The 20627-nt window shown below is 47.3% G+C and overlaps 1 long non-coding RNA gene across 1 annotated transcript in view; it reads right to left on the bottom strand.

Annotated features, from left to right (window-relative positions):
- Nucleotides 1–203: 203 nt before the first annotated feature.
- The window catches only part of LOC132652366 (uncharacterized), a 44607-nt gene continuing 24183 nt past the window's right edge, over nucleotides 204–20627 (bottom strand). Inside the window, exon 4 of the long non-coding RNA XR_009589875.1 lies at nucleotides 204–753. This is a non-coding gene — a long non-coding RNA (uncharacterized LOC132652366). The remainder of the gene's footprint in view (nucleotides 754–20627) is intronic.

Here is a 20627-nt window from a genome sequence, read left to right as displayed (position 1 = left end):
AGCAACCACATGATGGCTCATAACCATCTATAGTAAGATCTGGTGTGCAGGCAGAATGTTGTATAAATAATAAATAAATATTAAAAAAAAAGAAATCCACGCTTTTCAAACATATGGACAAAAACATGAGGAATAAATGGGTAGCAAGAGTCAGTTTCCCACCCGTCGCGGCATCATGAGCACGAACGGGACAACAACGCATGAGAAATTTTATTTTATTGGTAACGGGAGCCAAAGTAAGAGCAAAAGGAGGTAAATAATGAAGACAAGATGTTAAGTCTGAAACTGAACCTTTAGGCGCGTGGTTGTCAGCGAGGCAGACAATCCATGAGGAGGAGAGCCCCGCGTCTCAGAGGATGGCCGAGTTAGACACGTTTTAACAAAAGCACGACGACTGCAGGACTCTCTGAATGTGAACCTTCTAGTAACCCTGAGTTTTTAGCACACAGTTCCACAGTCTTGCTTCCTGCCAGTCATGGGGCTGATGAGAGGCTTTGGGGCAGGGACTGTCCCTGAACCAGGAGCCGGGCAGGGTTACAGATCCGCCCCAGAGCCCTGGCTTTTATGTGAGTGACAGCGACCAGAGCTCAGTCCCTTCCCCGCTGGTGGCAATCGGCAGCAATCCTCTCCGTCCCTTGGCTTGTAGCAGCCGTGCCCCCTTTCCTGCCTCAGCTGCTCTCCTCGCTGGCCGCCTGCGACTTTCTCATCTTCTCTGAAATGGCACCGTACAGTTGGACTTCATTTCAACTCATTCTACAAGCGAAAGAAGGACATTTGCAAATAAAGTTCACCTTTATGAGGTCCCAAATAGAGCATAATTGGGGGAGAGTACTAACAGTTCACTGAAGTTCGTATTTATTTGGCTCTTTTTCAAGTGGATGGGCCCCCGGAAGGCAGTCTCTTCTGTTGGCAAAAGACGTAATATTCTGATGTGCCACTAGAGGGAGGAGGAGAACCGTTTAAGGAGCGGCCATGTGGGCTGGCTGAAGACAGTAACTTCACCCACTTCTGGGCAGTTTTGCTACACAGCGCCTACCCGAGCTACCTGGATGTATTTGTTTTTCCCTTACACCTTAAAAGAAAGGTTTTCCTTACACCTTAGAGGGCGGGTTTCCAGGCGCTTTCAACAACGCGGCACGACGCTGGCTTTCTCCTGCTGTCCAGTAAACCATGAGTGTTCACTGTGGAGCAGACGGGCAAGTTTACTAAGGTCGTGAATACTCGTAGCTGGGACTGCAAGCGTGGGCCACAGCGCTGTGCGTGAAGTTACTCGTAGGACTAAGCTGAGGTTAGGGTGACAATACCCTTTAGGGAAGATTTTTCATTTGCTACTAACCAGACTCTAGGGAGTACTACCGGCCCCGGGTCTCCTTAAACCACATGCAAACCTTGTAACTTCCCCAAATACCCAGGTTGTTCAAAACTGGCCTGTGATTTTGTACAAAGACTTTGTGTCTCTTCCCTACCTGGTGCCTACCGGAGGGAGAGCTACCACTGACTTTTACTATTTCTGGCCTTATTAGGCCTCTATAAAGAGAAAGTTCAAATGTTCCCTAATGGACAAATCTAGGAAGTGAATCTCTCTGTACCTCTCTCTGTCTCTGTGTATGTCTTTGTCTCTATCTCTGTCTCTCTCTGTGTCTCTGTCTCTCTCATTCTTTCTTGACTGGAGCTATGCTGTCCAGGCTGGCCTTGAACTTACTATGACCTTAAATTTCTAATCCTCTGTCTCTACCAGGGATTATAGGTGTGAGCACCATTTTTGGTTTATACAGTGCTGAATCGGGATTTGCTGGGCAGACAGTCTAACATCTGAGCTGTGTCCTAGCCTTAGAGACTGAGCCTTCACTCTCATCTTACACTATCTAAACATTATCTTTAAAAGAAGATCCCATACCTATGTGCTGGTTGGTTTTTGTTCAAGTCAACAGGACACAAGCTCAACTGAGAAAATGCCTTTCTAACATTGGCCATTTTCTGGATTAATGATTGATGTGAGAAGGCCCAGCCTCCTGTGTGGGGTACCATTCCTAGGCAGATAGTTCTGGGTTATATAAAAAACAAGCTGAATGACCCATAGAGAGCAAGCCAGTTAGCAGCATTCTGCCATGGTCTGTTTCAGCTCCCATTTCCACATTCCTGCCTTGACTTCCCATCATGATGAACTATGAACTGTAAGATTAAATAACCCTTTTCCTCACAGGTTACTTTGAGTCTGATATTTCATCACAGCAATTAGAAAGGACTAAGACACCACACAAGACCTGAAGTTAACACTCAAAGTTTTTATGGGTTTTTGAGACAGGGTTTCTTCTCTGTGTAGCCCTGTCTGTCTTGGAATTCACTCTATGGAGCAGGCTGGCCTCAAATTCACAGAGATCTGCCTGCCTCTCCTTCTCCAGTGCTGAAATTAAAGGTGTGTACCACCACTGCTCGTCCCCAGACCCTGTCTTAAAAACACCTAACCAACCAACCAAAATAACAACAGAAAAAAAAAAGGCAAACGGAAGGAAATTTTTTGCAAAATCACCTGGTGATGAATCTGCCATCAGACTATATAAAACTCTGACAAGCGACACGAGCGCTGGGAATATTGCTCAGTGGTAGAACAAAAGCCCAGGATGTAGACTGCTCTAGGATCGGACCCCAGGAACACGCGCTCACGCATGCGCACATACAAGCACACGCAGAGACACAGAGAGACAGAGAGCAGGGGTAGCTAAACGTGTGGACACAACCACAGCACTCTGGCAGCTTGTGGACGTCTCCTAGAAAGACAGGTCTTGAACAGGCTTTCTGCGTCTCCATTTTCTATTGTTTCTGGAGTCAGGTTGAAGGTCCTTAGACTAAAACCCAGGAAAGGTTCCTGTACCGCAGCACAGACACTACCCTTCTCCGTGCAGTGCGGTCTCAAGCCCAGCTGGCACGGTTTGTGAAGGAGACGCGGTTCTATACCAGAGCCAGGGAAAGCTGGAGAGCAAATTTTCCTGGAATGGTTGAGAAAGATCTGTGGTCGCTGGCAGCAGCTCGGCTCCGGCAGAGCGGGCTGCAGTTCCAGCTCTCAGCTGCCATCCTCTGCTTCCGGGTTTGTGCCTCTGAGGTTTTCAGCCCAGAGGACCCACAGCGGAGTGATTTCCCCAAGTCCCTCGGATGTCCTGCCTGTGAGGTGAAAGAGAACAGTTACTACTACGAGTTTTCTGTTTTCAAAATCACTCAGAATGGCAAAATGCAAACCTTCATTGGGACACAGATGTCTCCCAGGAAGGGCAACCTTTGATACATTTTTGTTTGTTTGTTTGCTTGTGTGTGTGTATGTGTGTGTGTGTGTGTGTACATGTTTTCTGGGGGAACATGTATACATGTGTGCATGGGTATAGGGTGGCCAGAGGTTGCTGTTGGGTGCTTCCTCAATCATCCTCCACCTTATTTCTTGGAATCGGAAACAGACTCTCTCATGAACCTGGAGCTCAGTGATGCAGCCAGACTGACTGGTTTACAGGCCCCAAGGGTTCTTCTGTCGCCATCTTCCCAGACAAGGATTACACATGGAAACTGCTGTGCGTGGCCTTGTACATCCGTGCTGGGGACTGAACTCTGGTTCTCACGCATGCACATCAAGCCATCCCCCCCCAGCTCCTTTATCAACTGAGCTCCTCGATGGTAACATATTTTAGCATTTCAAATAACGTCGCTCTCTCTCTCACACACACTCATCACATTTTTCTTCTTCAGGAAGTGTTTTGTTAGGCACTTGCTACAAGTCCTAACAGCATTAAGATGTGACTCTAATCACGGTACACGACATTCCCCGGCCACAGGGGCCGCTTTGTTGTAACACGGGAGTGCTGGTGACCTGTATAAAAGAGTCTTTTCTTGGAATTTTACACACTGATGAAAAAAAAAAAAGAGAGAGAGACACTCCTTCCTCTGGGAAAATGAAGCCCAGTGTGGAATTATTGTACATTTTCCAAATTCTCTTTTCCACAGTAGCTAGCCAGGGAGTACACATGTGAGATTTCCCTTTCCTGTCTGGGAAGGTCCGTGCATGAACACTGCCACATTATAATGCGAGGCTACGCCGCAGAAGTTAAGATCCTGGACAAGTGCCTCATCGCATCACCCCTCCGCACACTGTCGCCGCTGGGCAGCTAACCCCCTCTCCAGAACCTGGTCCTTCTGTACTTCAGAGGACCCTGAGGGATGAAGCTTGGGGTGCAGATACCGCTCAGGGCTGTGGGGAGTCCCAGGAGCCCAAAGGGCCTTCACCAGGGCCGCTATGCCGAGAGCCCTGTCTTTTATTTTATTTTATTTTTTTACGATAGAGCAATAAGCACCTTTATTACGTGAGCCATGAGTGATGGTTTATTTGTCTTTCTGGGCTTTGAGCTTCCTCAGCTGGAACTCCAGCTCCTTGCCTTCTAGCACAGAGCCATCTGCTCAGCCACACGGCCTGGTCTTGAGGCGATGCAACGAGAAGCTTGCCCTGCTGGGACTGCTCCTCCAGGAGATTTTGCTGATGTGGGCGTTCTCTTTCCTGTCATCATATTCTCTAGAATTTTATTTGATAGCTTTTTGTTTACAACCTCTTCCTCCTCAGGCATCAGCTTGGTCCCCCTTTTGCAGTCCAGGGGCAGTTGCAGAGCGGGACCTGTCAACAGACACATGGCAGTCCTTCACCAGGGTCTTTGTGTGGATCAGCTGGCTATTGGATGCCTAGCAGACAACACCAATGATCCTTGTTTCGCTAGTATGGCACTCAGAGCCCCAGGAAAGGTTCCCCACATCCAGTCTCAGGGCACGGCACTTCTAATTGTCTTCTGAACTTGGACTGTGTGTATATGATGACAGCAGCAGGCCATCCCAGCAGCCCTTCCTCCTCTTGCGGTAGGGCTTTCTCTCACTCCAGCTGCCCTGGAGATATCCATCACTTAGCGCTGGCTGTAAAGACTAGAGCCCTGTCTTGGCATTCCACTGCTGTGAAGACACCATGACCAAGGCGACTCTTACAAAGGAAGCACCGATTGAGTGAGGCTTGTTCACAGTTTCAGAGGGCTGGCCCTGTTATCATCACGGTGGGGAGCACGGCAGCACACAGGCAGACAGGGTGCTGGAGAAGTAGCTGGGAATTCTATATCTGAATTCACAGGCAGCAGGAAGACAGAGGTCCTGGGGTCTTTCAAACCTCAAAGGCCATCCCCCAGTGACACTCTTCCTCCTTCAAGGCCGCACCTCCAAATCCTTTCAAATAGTACCACTCCCTTAGCATTCAAATATATGAGCCTACGGGAGCCACTCTTATTCAAACCATCACAACCCCCTCGCTGAAGACCCTCACTGACTGAGACACACATTCCTGGTCCCTTTCCCCAGAACTGATGTGCATGCATGCTCATGAATGTACACACGAGGTCATGCTTAGGGGTCATGCTTAGGTGTGGTTCCTCAGGTACGATCTCACCTTTTCTATTTTTTTGAGACAGCCCCCTGGGGTCTGGAATTTACCTACCAAGCAAACTAGAGCAGCTGGTTAGCGAGCCGAAGCTCCACTTCTCCAGTGCTGGGATTACGGAGCACATGGCCATGCTGGGCAAGCAGCAGTCTCCCCCGGCAGAACTAAGTTCTCAATGCCAAGAGGAGGCATCAAGTGGTCAAGGTCTCAAGAGGTTGGGGTTGGGAACACCAGTGCCACACCCTTCCTACCGCTAAAGTCAGTGTGTGGCCTGTTTCCAGGGACAGAAAGAGCCAGTTTTCCAAATTCTTTTTTTTTTAAACCCAAGAGCATAAATAATCTCTAAAACCAAGACTCTAATAGAGAAATAGGCCTTTTCATTGAAAAAGAAGAGGAGGAGGAGGAGGAAGAAGGCTTCTTGAGGAATTTCTTCATTCTTTTTCTTTTCTTGAGTTATAAAAATTTGTCTTCGACGTGAAAATAGAAGTGGAACTATTTAGAGAGAGGAAAGAGACCAATGAGAGTTGGTCCAAAAAGGCCAAGATGGGTATTTTTGGGGGCGGGGGTGAGCATGAGCAAGCAGAACAGTACATGTGGAACACGGCAATGTAAAACTCTTCTTTCCTTCTTTTTGAGGCAGGGTCAGCTGCATTTAACATTTGCACATTTAAACCACATTAGCAGCCAGGGAGGGCAAAGAGACTTGCTCCTACTAATGAGAACATATTAAAAAACCCAGACAGCTTTGGGGGAAGACTTTCACTTTTGACCAAAGAAAGCATTCCACTCCCTCCAACCCCTCCTTTTATTTCTCACTTGAAGGCAGTTTCAGCTGTGCTGGTCTGTGGAGACAAACTGAAAGGTGAAATTCAAACAGGTTGGAAAGCGCCTTGCACAAAACATCCCCCCACCCCACCCCAGGACAGCTTAGCCCCAGAAACCGTGATGTGGAACTCTAAGCCCACAGATTGGATGAGGCTGGCTAGTAAGATGACTCTAAGATAGGGGGTGCCTGGGATTATCAGGGGGTGGGGGCAATCAAGCTGCTGGGTCCTCTAAAGTGGAGATACAAATTGTCAAGAAGAGCTGAGAGACACTTAAAGAATGTAAGGGTGAGACTGGTTCCGGAAACACAGCAGAGCGTTGCCAGCAGTGAAACATAATGTCACAATACCGACTAGTTAACTTGTAAAACGTGTTTGTAGAGCCACTGTAAATATTTACCATCCCTGTCGTTAAATTGACAGGATGGGAGCGGGTAGGAAAAACTATCAGTCCTTATCTTCCAAGACAAACAGTGGTTTTTGCCCTTCTGTCCACTAGAGGGCAGAAACTGAATGAAAAGTTTCAATGGGATTTCTACCAGCAGGCTGTCTTCATTTTGATGGACTTCATAAGCTGTTTTGTGTGAATTTGTTTTGTCTTTGTGACAGGGTCTTACTATACATAGTAAGACATATCCACGAATAGCCTAGGACTCACTGTGAAGACCAGGCTGGCCTTGAACTCACAGGACTCCATTTGCCTCTGCCTCCTGAACGCCAGGATTAAAGGCGTGTATCACCACAAACTGTTCTGATTTCAATTTTAGGGCTCAGAAAAATGCTACTCCCAAATAGCACATAACCTAGCTACATCGCTTCAAAGTACATACCAAAAGGATTCAAGGACAGTTCTACCGTAGAGATATCTGCACACCCACGCTTATCCTGTGGCTCTTGTCACATTTGTCCAGATCGTAAATGATATTAAATGAGGTGTCCATGGTTGTAACAATGTGTAGGCTGCCAGTGTATAATGCCAGTCCTGGCTCTGGCTTGTCGAGCCCTGGCTGAAGGAGTAAGTATGGAGGACTTTATACCATGGCTTGAATAAGGCAGACCGCCCACCGGGATGAAGGGGCATATAAAGAGCAGCATTGTGCTATAAAGAACCGTGTTGCCTTCAGGAAAATGGGTGGATCTTGAGGTCATCGTGTTAAGCGCAACAAACCAGGCAGAAAAAGCAAATACGTTTTCTCTCATTGTCACATATTCGCCTCATATGTTTCTGGAGGTGAGTGGAGACAGAAGTATATGGGGGAGGAGGTAAATTAGGGAAGGGAAGGGAATGGTAGGACAAAAGGGGGTGTATGTGACCGAAGGAAATCATACATGTGATGAAAATGTTATGACACCCTTTCTTATGTGTAAGTGATATACACTAGTAAAACTAGTAAGTCCAGTGAAAGACAAAGACAACAGACATTGTGTACCCACTGAATGCCTCTTTTCAGCCTCCCAGCTCTGCACTGTATCACTGTCTTCTTTCAGTTCACATGCCGACCTAAGGTTTCTGTGTGTTACAGTGCACAGCAGCTTTCCATCCTGCCCGCAAACATACTCCACTTCCTTCATCCCTTCACCTGCGACTGCGCATCAGATTGCTTTGGAGAACATCTCTGCCGTGGACGTGGGAGTGCACGTCTCTTCCAAGACCCGTTTCTGTTTGTTTAGTTCTTTCTACACCCAGATACGGGATCACAAATCAGTTAATTATTAAGCTTTACAGACTGTGCTGCTCTGAGCACTCTTGCTATAGTAGCCTTCAGTCTGACTATAAGAGTTGATGGCGGGTCTGGGGAGCTGGCTCAGTTGGCAAAGTGCTTGCCATACAAACACGAGGAACTGAAATTGGTCCCCCCCACACATATAGAAAGCTCTGCAGAGCCGCAGGCCTATCCAGTGCTTGAGGGGTGGAGGCAGGAGGATCTCTGGGGCTTTCTGGTCAACCAGTATAGCTGAACCGCTGAACTCCAGGTTCAGAGAGGGAGTGAAAGAGAGAGAGACCCAGTGTCAAAAACCAAGGTGGAGAGCAATTGAGAAACATACTTGTCATCAGCATCTGGTCTCCACACGCTCACACACACACACACACACACACACACACACACACACAGGCATGTGCACACAAAGGCACAGGTGACATCTCATTAGGGTCATCTGTATTTAGTTAAAGCCTGCTGTTAATGAGCACGTGTGGGCAGTCACTTTTCGGCAGCCTTTTATTATCTCTGCATTGTAGTAAATTTTGTTTGCTCCTTTGGTTGGTCTGTCTTGTTTTTCCAAGACAGGGTTTCTCTGTGTAGCCTTGGCTGTCCTGGAACTCACTATGTAGATCAGGCTGGCCTTGAACTCAGAGATCTGCCTGCCTCTGTCTCCCGAGTGCTAGGAGTAAAGGTGTGGGCCACTACTGCCCAGTGGGTTACAGTAATTTTAAAGACACTGCTGTAGACAGGAGCCAGCATTTGTCACATATCTTGAGAGTCTTTATTTGTAGTTTAAGGAGGAGAAGCTGCCTTTTTTTAATATTTTATTTTATTATGTACATTGGTGTTCTGCCCGCTTGTATGTGTGGGTGTCAGGTCCCCTGGAACTGACGTTACAGATGGTTGTGAGCTGACATGTGGGTGCTGGGAATTGAACCCAGGTCCTTCAGAAGACCAGCCAGTGCTCCTGACTGCCATCTCTCTAGCCCTTGAAGCTGACTTTTTAAAGTGTGTGTGTGTGTGTGTTTTAATTTAAAAAGGGGGTTTAAATTAGATTTATCTATTTTATGTATGAGTGTTTTTGCCTGGATCGCCGGCATGCCTGGCGCCTGTGGAGGCCAGAAGAAGGCAGCAGATCCCCTAGAACTGGAGCTGGGGGGAGGGGGGCCAGAACCGCTGTGTGGGTGCTGGGAGTCAAACACGGGCTCTCCGCAAGACAGACAAACACTCTCAGCCGCTGAGCCATTTCTGGCTGCCACCCCTCTCCCCTTTTACTTTTCCATGTTATTTCCAATGAAATTAAAGGCTGATTATGTTAGTCTTTTGTCTTGTGTCTATATGCCTTTTCTTTTCATAGTTTCTAGTTTATTTGGGGGTCCCTGGAAAGTACTTTTCCCACTATACATAATTAAAATACAATTGAAAAAAATTTCTACATTTTATAATTACTAGTAATGTTCTTTGATATAAAGAACAAAATAAAAACTATGTATTTATGTGTTTTATTATTTATTTACTTACTTACTTACTTATTGCTGTGCCGGGGTTGGACCCAGAGACTCCTGACCACTGGACAAGCTCTGCACCACTGGCCCTCGCCCACCACGGTTGTTTTAAAAGCCAGTGCTAACACCAGTGTTGAATAATCATCTCCGCCCACCACTGACTTGAAATGCCATTCACAGTTGTTCTATCTGTCTGGTAATTGCTCTTTTCTCCTTCATTGCTTTATTTTTTTTTCTTCGACTTTTAGCATATCTATTGTTTTAATTTCTGTAACTTGGTCTGTCTTAAAATCTCATCCGTATCACATTCCTAGACTTTTTTTTTTTTCATATATATTCTTGTTCTCAGCATCTTATATTCTAATAAATGGACTTTGAATCCTTCTTTTTTTAGGTTTAAAACAAATCATTTCACTTTAGTATTAAAAGGGAAGTGAAATAAATGCCACTTAGGTCAGGGACCTTTACCATGTGAGGCATTTTGAGGTAAATGTGTTTGGAAGTTCTGCTTCAATTGATAAGAGGAACTTCTACCCCCTTATCAATTGCACCCTTGAAACCAGGATTTCTCTTTCTGGAAGCCCTTTCCTCAAAGGTAAGCCATAAAATCTGGAAAGGCCACTCCTTTCCTTTCCCCATGAACTGATTCCAGAGTTCCTGGCTTAGGCCCCAGCAGAAGAAATGCTGCACTAAGAGTCCAGGAAGAATCACACAGAGGCTTTTCTGGGCTTTTCCATGCTCTATCACATTAGTTCCTGCCAGTCAGGCATGGCGGTGCCCATCAGGGATCAGCACTTGGAAGGGAGAGCGAGGACGGATTTGGAAAGGGCTCACCCCTTCCCATCCCTACGCAAGCAGCTGGCATACAAAGGCTCCCAAATGAATTAGAGGCACTTCAAAGCTCCACCTAGTACTCAGACACGAGATGGATACACTAGGATGTAGCTCAGGGTAGACCCCTTGTCTAGCATACACCAGACTGTGGAACAGAGGCCTTAAAGGGCATACTTGAAGGGCATGTCTCAGGGGCAATGGGGTGGAAGTACTGGAATGGGGACAGGGAGCTAAGGAGGGATGTGCTCCCCATAGCAACATCAGCAGAGTGTTTGGAAGAGATCTTGAGGATGAGTTAGGCGCACACGAGAAAGCCAGTTTTGGAGGATTAAGTATTCACACAGGGTGGTTGTGAGAATGTAGGCAATCGTACACTAGGCTGGTGGGCAGCTCATGAAACGGGATTTCTTTGCCAAGACTTCCTCCAACGCTGGGCAGACTCTAAGATCTCCTCTCTTCCAGTCCTTCAACACCCCTTCCCAACTCACCTAACACAGAAGAGAACATCCTTTTCGCCCACACGTCTGCTCTGTTTCCCACACATTCTGTGATCCTCACGTACCTCCCCCCACAAGACTGGCCACCCTCCTCTGGCCTCCCTTCGTTTCTGACTTTCTTCAGGCCTTACTCTCTACTTTCCCTCCACACAGCTGTTATCTTCTGTGTTCAGGGAAATTTCTACCTTGACATCTGTTTGTTTCCCATGCCTCCTCCTCTTCTCCCTCCCCATATGTGTGAGAGTATATGTATGTGTATGTACATGTGCGTGCACACGCAAGTGTGTATTCTTGTGTGTGTGTGTGTGTGTGTGTGTGTGTTATGAAGGTGATTTCTGTAGTACAGTACTTACAAGCTTTTCTAACAAATGTCTTTTCTGGTCTTAGGTACTTCTTCCCCGAAGCCTCTTTGCTCTCTAAGGCTCTTATTTTGTTTTGTTTTGTTATTTTTAGACAGGATCTCATTATGTAGCCATGGGTGTCCTGGAACTCAACTCACTGTGTAGACCAAGCTGGCTTCAAGTTCACAATACTCCACCTGCCTCTGCCTCCCAGGTTCTGGCATTAAAGGCGTGTACCACCATGCCCTCTAAGCATCTGGAAAAAAAAAATAAATCTCCAGCTCTAGGATTGCTGTCCTTCCTCCCTTAGTCTCTCATCTGTTAGCTGGCCGAAAGACCCCAAAATAGTCTGGCCCTTGGAACCCAGAAAGCCATCATGGACACAATGGACATAGTCCTTTTTGCCTCCATCATTTCTTTGGTTGTCTGGTCTTCATGTTCCATCCTTGCATGCTCATTTGTTACCAAGAAGCAATGGGAAGTTAGCCGTGTAGCCGTACCTTTTAGACCCCCAACATGCTTCTGGAAGATTGCACCCATTAAGCTGGACTGGAGGGCGGAGTCATGGCACAAGGGAGCAGGAGTCACACAGGCTGTGTTTTCCCCTGGGGCTGTCCCTTTCTGGCAAGGCTACCTGAAGCCGTGAATCTGTTTCCTTTCCCATGAAATGCTGGTGTCAGCTCTCCAGACTGTCCCGAGAAACCCTTGGTGCCATCAGGTCTCACACTCACTGAAGAAACATGACTATCACTATGATCATCTCTCTTTCCTCATTGGTGAGACTCAGGTAAGACTTCTCAGGGGAAAAGAATGTTCTCCTATGGCCTCCTTCATGGTCTTTTCTCAACCTTGTTGATTTACAGATTGCAATCTGAATAAATTGCAGAAAGAAGAGAAGGAGGACACCAGAGGAGAACACTGTCCCTGGCTCTGCTCCAGGGACTTCTGCGGCCTGAGGTTCCCACAATCTCCTTCCTTGAGGGCTTTCTAACATAGAGCTAGCTGCCCACCCTGTACTAGGCTGGGCGGGCCCTGCCAGCAGTTTGACAGACAGCTGTAGCAGCATGCAGCACCAGCCCCTTATATCCCAGGCAGCGTAGGGGCAACTGGAGAACAAGGGCTCTGTCCCCAAGCTGGCTCTGGCTTCCGGTCTCTTGAGATCCTTGGATCCTCCTCTAGCGATCCCTACCCATTGCAATACCTTGGCCCTTAATCCCTCCCTGTTGAAAGAGCAAGGGACTCCTGTTCTGCTAAACAGGAACTCACCACCTAGGCAGTCAGCCACAGGCAACCCAAGCAGACAATCAGATCGTAGGTGTCATTGCCACCTGGTCACATTCAGATTTCTGGCTATTAATAGGGCCTGAGGACAGCCTGCTGGTTGCTACAAGCTACCTGCTTCGTACGGAGACACTCATTTCTGCTCTGTAGCCAAATCTTGCACAGCTGGAGGATGGGTAGGATTTGGGGGCCTGAAGAAAAAGCTGGCCCCTCACCGATGCCAAGTCCTGACCCCTTCTCCCTTTCTGGCAGTTCTGTCTCCTGGCCTTTCTCTGCCTTCCTGCTGTAAAACAGCAGCAAGCAGGAAGCAGTAAACCTTTCTGGGCACACATCCAGGCCTGGCAGCATTTGCAATGGGAGCAACCCTTGGATCAGTCTGGGCTGATTGATGGCAAGTGCTACATTCTCAAGGAGAGAATCATGGATTCATGAGCTCCTCAGCAAGACATATATTCTTTTTTAAAAAGAAGGAAAGAAGGAAGGAAGAAAGAGAGAGAGAGAAGAAAGAAAGAAAGAAAGAAAGAAAGAAAGAAAAAGAGAAAGAAAAAGAGAAAGAAAAAGAGAAAGGAAGAAAGAAAGAAAGAAGGGGAAAGAAAGAAGAAAAGAAGAATAAGTATCTTTTAATTTTTTAATTACAAAACAGTATCAGGTTGGGGTTAGCTCAGTGGTAGAGTGCTTGCCTCATAGGCACAAGGTATATGAGGTCCTGGGTTTGGTTCCCAGTACTGCAGCAAACAAAACAGAAGATGCTTTCTAAAAACTGGCCTGTGACCCAGCCAGCCTATAACCACTGGCAGAAAGAAGCACTGAGCGTGGCCGAGAAAGCATGTTAGGAAGAGTGGCCGGTGAAGCCGTGCACAGAGGGCAGGGGCAAAAGTTGCTGTGGAACAGGGAGGCTTGGGAAGGGGTGTGGCTACAGGCTTTTTCAGAAGCTCCAGCCTGAGCTGGTAAAGGCCCTTGCTGCCAAGCCTGACAACCTGAATTCCCACATGGAATCTGAAAGGACCAGAGTCTGCACAGGACACACCAAGACCAAGTTCTCAGCACAAACGAGGTTTATTTGCCCCAGAGGGACAAAGACATCGAACTGGAGACAAGGGAGAAGGGAGAAAAAGGACAAGGAAGAGGAGGAAAGGATATCAGCCCCAGAGGGACCAAGGACTACCTCTAGGAAAAGAGGAGACAGGTGTGGCCCATAGGAAACCCTGTGTTAGGATGAGGTGTTTAATTTTAACTGGGCATGTTAATTAGGGTAGCCAAGGGGGGAGGGGCTTTTAATTGCTGGACTTCAATACTTAGATAGCTGGACCTTGGTGGTCACCCTTAAAAGGAGGAAGTGGCCAAATAAGGGAATAGACCTTGGGGGCTAACTTGAGGAATGTGAGCGAAGGGTTTTTGGCAAGGGGTGGGGGGCAGGTGAAGGGTAAAACTTGTCGGTGCCATGTTTACCTTGCTCAGGCCTGTTAGAACCTTTCAGAATCCCCATGTTGGAATGAGAAAATTGGCTCCCACAAGTTATCCTCCGACATCGACATGCGCAACACACACACACACCCCAAAATAAATAAGTATGGTAAAATAAAAAAAATTAAAGAAGTTTTCAAAAGATCAAGCGGAAGGAAGGGGGAACACATTTGAAAGAGATCTGGATGACTGGAATGATTAGAATGTCAAGCCTGAGATGCCTCTTCCCCGAACTGAGTGGGCCTGGGCCTGAACCTGCCCTGCACAAACTGACTACCCCCTTCTCCTTGTCATCACATCGCTGATACCCTCCAGTCTGTTGATGGAATGTGGTGCACTATGGGACAGGGGGAGCCTAGACCCAGTCTCCCCACGGTCCCTTCTCTTCCCTCAGAGGAGGAAATTGTTTGTCTAGTTCAGTGGCTGCCACGTTGTCACACACAAGTTGCCCCAGGCCTCACCGTCCCCCTTCAAGCATCCCCACCTTCCTCAGGAATCTCCAGGCTCAGCTGTTCAGAGTGTGAAGTGCTTCACTGACTGCTTTGAGGGCCAGCCCTGCCTTCCAAAAGCCTGCAGAGTGGCAGGTAAAAGGCTTGTCCCTGAGTCTCCAAAGGCGCAGGAGAACAATGGATGATCCTCAGATGTTCACACGTAGGACTGTAGATAAGTTCCTGGGTAAGGTGACTCCAAAATTAGCAGGGAGTGAGGGTGGAGTCCTGGCAGGGAAAAAGGATTTCCAGGCTGAGATTGTTGGGACCAGCAGCCTGAGAAGGGCAGCTTATTGTCCACACAAGCATGTAAAGCCAGCAGCAACAGATACATCTGAATGATCTCAGCGGTTTGAGACATTCAGCTCCTGAGTTTGATGTGTCACTTTGCATTTGCATGAGATGTCAGACACGATACTATTCTTCCCATGAGAACCTGTCTTGTATTTTCTGTACACCCAAGCCACCATTGACTTGTCAGCGCACACAGATGCCACACCTAGGAGCAACAGGTGTGTCCTCGTGCCGTTCTCGTTCAGCAGGCTTGATTCTCCTCTGCAGAAATCCTCTCGGGGTCTCACACAAGACCTGGTACACTCCTTTGATTACAGAGTTGACTCATTCTTTGACGGATACCTTCATCAGACTGTAGTCATCAAAGCCAGAATGTAGCCCTGAGGACTAATACGGCAGCAGGGAGAGGTCAGGAGGAGAACGGAGGAGGGCCGGGAAGGGAAGAAGCTGGATCTGCATCTGTAAGCAAGATGAGACTTGAAGGGCCAAGAGACGCCCTGGGAGGCTGAGAGTCGCCCTCTGAAGCCAATCAACATGGGGCCAGCTGTGAGGTTATAAAGAGAGCAAGCACAGACCTTTCCTTCAAGAAGCATGGCTGGGAAAGGGCAGGTGGAATGGAGATAACCGCAAGGAGGGTGTGTTTATGACCTATGACCGGGAAGGACAGAAAGTTTGCCTTTTCTTTAGCTGCTTCTTGGTAGTAGCATGTCAAAGCCAATGTGACAGCGAGTCCGCCTGTGGGGAGGGGCTCAACCAAGTGTCTACCTCTAACAATACCATTGATGACACTGCTCATCTACATACCACAGTGCCCACAGGACCGAGTTTACACCCTAGAGAGTCTGAGGTGGGCAGCAAGGAAGCTGGAGTTTGTAGGGGCACTACTGACCAGGAGATGGAAATAGAGAAAGAGGAGAACAATGCTCAGAAATATCTTTGGGTAAACGGAGACTGATTTTAGAAATCTAAAAACACCCTGAAGTTAACTGGGCTGGGTATTAAAACCATGTCAAAAACCTCCAGAGCCTCAAAATTTGAATGGAACCCAGGGCTTCTGTGGACAGCCGGTGACTGTGGGTGGGCATGGCTGATGTGATTCTACCTGCTCCAGGAGAAGCCTGCTGTGGTCACAGTGCATCTGGGGAGTAAGGACACCGGCTGCAGCTTATAATGCTGCTGCCCCAGTTACCAGGGAAAGAGGCTCTGAAGCCTGACGGGTACTCGCTGATTACAGGCAAAGAAAGTGACCTTAGAAGGTACGACCGTATCTTGTACATATAATCTCCTAAGGGGGACTTCAGGTTGCTTGCTGTCTTAGTTAAAACATAATGAAATTTCCATGTCTCCAAGAAAGTGGAAATGAGCATTTGAGTTCACTAAAATCGGAACAGAATAAATATAACTCTTTAAAACACACGAGGGGTGTGTGTGTGTGTGTGTGTGTGTGTGTGTGTGTGATGTGCCTGCGGAGGCCAGAAGACAACATTGGCTATTGTTTTGTTTCTCGGGCTCAGTTCACCTTGTTGATTCTCTGTTTGGCTGAGATTTTTTGGTTTTGTTTCCTTTTTTGGTTTGTTTGTTTGTTTGTTTGTTGTTTTTGAGACAAGGTCTCTCTGCATATTCCCGGCTGTCCTGGATCTCTCTATGTAGATCAAGCTGACCTCAAACTCAGATCTGCCTGCCTCAGCCTTCTTGAGCGCTGCATTTGTTTGTTTGTTTTTGCGATAGGGTCTTTCACCTTTACCTGGCAATCAACACGTAGACTAGGCTGGCTGACCCGTGAGCCCCAAAGGCCTGCCTGTCTCTACTTCTCCAAGTGTGACCTCCTACACCTGACTTTCTTTTGAAATGGGTTCCAGGGATCCAACTCAGCTCCTCATGCTGTGCGGCAAGCACTTTACTGATTGAGCCATCTCTCCAGCCCACATAAATTATGTTTTGTTCTTAAGCAAGGTAAATAAAAGAGACTGTATTCGCCCTCCCATAGGAAGCCACCCCCACACATGAGGCAGGGAGGATGAAAAACAGAAACAATGGTTCTCAGGAGCTTGGACAAGAGCAACAAAAGCATTGACCTTGGGATGAGGGAAGCATATTATTTCCTCCAGCTTGTTCACAGCTCCTAAAAACCAGCAGGAAATCCAGAGAATAAACTGGAATCTAAAATAATTGTTTGTTGCGATCTTTGAAAAATGAAAAATGAGATTATTTGAAAAAAAAAAATCAAAGACAAATTCAATAACTGTGAATACGGAAGAATAGGCACGAGGAAGAGATTAAAGCACTTCTGAAAGGAAAATCTCAAATAAAATAGCAAGAGTAAACAACACAGAGACTATGGGAAGGAATCTGAGATGAGGAGGAAGTATGAGACAGAAGCCATGTTTCAGGAGTTTGTAGTTGACTGAAAGTTGGCTAAAATATCAAAGCTCTAAGGAAGTGCCGGGTGGGGCATGGCAGCCCAACTGTTGCCCCAGCACTTGGAGATAGGGTGCCCAGGAACTGTGTTAGTGAGCCCTGGGTTCAGGTGAGAGAGAGCGAGGAAAACTGCTGACATCAACCTCAAGCCTCCGCGCATGCGCACATGTACTCGTGCCTGCACCTGCGCACACACTGTGAATACACACCGCGTACAGTGCACACAAATTTGTAAAATTAAACACAGGCCAGCAAGATGGCTCAGAGGACAAACCTGACAAATCCAGATTCCACTGCGGAAGGCAAGAACTGACTCCTGGATGTTGTTCTCTGACCTCTACAGTGCACCATGGCACATACGTGCGCGCGCGCGCACTCACATGATTACAACAACAACAACAGTAACAATTTGGAGTCAAACCATTAATTCATAGATGACTTTTCAGTAGAAACAACGGGATCTAGAAGACAACAGAATGTCCGTAAAAATAAACCACGAGGCGAAGAGCACGGCGGAAGTGTGCTCCAGCAGCTTAAGCAGTACTCACGGAGGATGCGAGGGTGTAAAAGGGTCTCAGGAAGTGGGACCGGGTATAGCAGGCATGGAAGGAAGCTCCAGGAAGCTCCAGGAGATGCTTCTCAGCGCGGGTGACAAACACCGCCTGTGGCCGGAACAGCAAGTGAGTCAGCTTGGAGGAAGCAAAGCTTGTAAGACTCGGAGATGGATGGACGCTGAAGCTGGGAAAGCGGCAACAGACACAAGATGGAGAAGGATATGAGTCTACAGGCAATGGGGTGTTGAAGAGCTTCCACAGTGTCTCCATCTTGTTTTGTTGTTGTTTGCTTTTTGTCTCGTTTTGTTTCTCTCTCTCTTTTTAAAGATTTATTTATTTAATGCATAAGGGTCCGTTGTCAGCGTGTACATCTGCATATCCGAAGACAGCATCAGCCAACGGTGAACTGCCACGTGGTTGCTGGGGACTGAACTCAGGACCTTCAGAACAGTAGTGAGTGTTCTTAACCACTGAGCCACCTCACCAGCCCCCTCCATTTTGTTTCTTGGTGGGATTCCCTAGTCAGGGGCAGTGTCAGTTTCCTCATATAGGTCTTGCTTGGTCTCACACTGTCTTCTTTCCTTACCCGGAATGCTGTGAACTGTACGGGAATGTTAGGTTCCGCCTAGACTGGACTTTTGCTCCCTTGAGAGGAAGTATTATTAAGACAGTTGTTTTGAAAGAATCTGATCACAGAAACCTCATTACTACTTTTACTTGCTCTTCTGGTGTAGTCTTAGATTTTTTTCAAACACCTTCTTTAGGGTTCTTAAACACCTCTACCCCTTCCCATGCCCCAGTCTTAGGTAGGAGATTAGAAAGAAAAGGGGCTGTAGACTTCTTTTACCTACTTCCTGCTCATAAGGGTCAGTGGGTTCTCTGAGATTACCAAACTCGGTTGTCAGGGTAACAGCCGTCTAGTCAAACAGCAAAGCAGCAGCAGCAGCAGCAACACAAGTCAGCGGCAGCGGAACGATTCAGTAGAAGAGACAAGACTCCACCCAAATGGCGCAAGTCCACTGAAGTGGCAAACTCTGCCAAAGAAGCCAAGGCCAGTGGATGCAAACCATTGCACAGTGAACCAGTACAAAAATGTCTCTCAGAGCACATCATGGGCATCTTAGTCTCCATATGGGTTCCCTAGTAAGGTGAGCAGGGGCAGTCTCTAACATCAACTCAGTTGCCTGATCAAAGAGTACTTCCTCTTGGCAGGGCAACCTTGCCAGCCCTCAGAGGAAGAGGATCCAGGCAGTCCTGATGAGACTTGATAAGCTAGGGTCAGATAGGGAGGGAGGCCTCCCCCTTTCAGTGGACTAGGAGAGGGGAGTATGGAAGAAAGAGGGAGGGGAGGGGAGACCAGTAAGAGATGAGAGAGGGGGCTACAATTGGGATATAAAGTGAATAAACTGTAAAATAAAAATAAAGCATTGTCTCATTGTCTGTGGCTTCTACTAGCCCTTCTCAGCGTCCACAGGAGGATGTTTTCCAGCTCACAGAAACCATGCCCCTCACACGAGATAGTATCTAGCTGACAAACACCATGAGCCTTTTCATGAGGGGGGGGCTGTTTTCCGTGGGCAGGGACTTTCCCAATCCCACACTTGGAATAACAACAACAAAATGTTGACACGACACAACTAAGTTTCCAAAGAAACCAGAAGCTCCCACTTCATGCTGGGGCCAGTGGGAGCCACTTATAGAGAAGAAAAAGCAAATTAGTTCCCCTTCAAGGTTGCTCCCACGTGGCTGACCTTCGATTTGCTTTCTAAGCTCGAGCTTCTGTTCATCACCTCCTTCCTCCTCTGTCTCCACTAGTGCAGAGGTTCCTCACGCACCCATACAGTGTCACCAGCACTCCACATGACCTCTGAACTGCTCTGATTTCCTCATTTCTGAAGGCCCCTTCTTTTTTCTTTGCTTCTCTGCAGTCCTATTCTGATATGTCTGGTATGCACCCTCATGTAACTTATGATTCCTAAAAAAAAAATCCATGGCGCTCTTTAGTGGGTGTTTCAGGTTTCATTGATGGCATTGTACCTTTAGGATCCTGTAATCTGGCCTAGTAGACTGAAACCCATAGTCCCAATCTTTTATATTTTTTTCTCATAGCTAGAGATGTTTAGTTTGGTAGGATCTAGTTTTGTTAGGGTTTGCCAGCTTTAGCATTTGACGATTTAATATTTCAGCTACAAACCCGGCATAGCAATGCATGCCTACAATCCCAGCACCTAAGAAGCAGTGATGGGATGATGTCATAAATTTGAGGACAACTTGGGCTATCCAGTGAGTACAAGACAAACCAGGCCTACTTAGCAAGACATTGTCTCAAAACTAGAAAAAACGCAATGGGCTCTGGGAGACCCCAGAGGCCTTCAAAACATCACAGGCTACTGCCATTGCTCTTGGTTCCCCACCATAACTGGCCAGTAAAAGCCTATTGCTGAAAACACCGCAGACTTTTATTACAGGACAGAGAAATCAAGCTGAAATGAGCAAAAAGGGTCGGCCCTACTGGTCAGTTTTCATACTGTCAAAAGGTGCTGTGTAGGATGCTGTGGGGAAAATATCATCAATGCTCTTACCAGCCGTAGGTAATGCTGACCTGCCAGACAAGCTGTACCCCACGGCGCAGCAGCGGCATGACTGCTCTGGCGGTAACCGGCTGCTCTCTTATTGGATTTGAGGCCTACTCCACAGGAGGAAATCCACGTCTGGTTCTATAAAGCTGGTCATGAGCTTGTGGTTGGGAGGTCATAGACTCTGGGGTGGGGGACGGGGTCTATATACTATTGCTTTGTTAAACAGTCATGGGATCTAACCGCCTTTTAAATATTTGTGTTTATATCTATAGATTAGCGCCGCATTCAGCCTTCATCAGAGAAGCCTCTTATTACAGAGGGTGATTGTTAATACAGAAACTCCTAATTGGACAGAGTGTCAACAATAAGGGATGGTGGAGTGTTCGTCACTAAATG

This window comes from Meriones unguiculatus, chromosome 2 (assembly GCF_030254825.1).
Source record: "Meriones unguiculatus strain TT.TT164.6M chromosome 2, Bangor_MerUng_6.1, whole genome shotgun sequence".
NCBI lineage: Eukaryota > Metazoa > Chordata > Mammalia > Rodentia > Muridae > Meriones > Meriones unguiculatus.
This window is presented reverse-complemented; position numbering and strand designations above follow the sequence as displayed.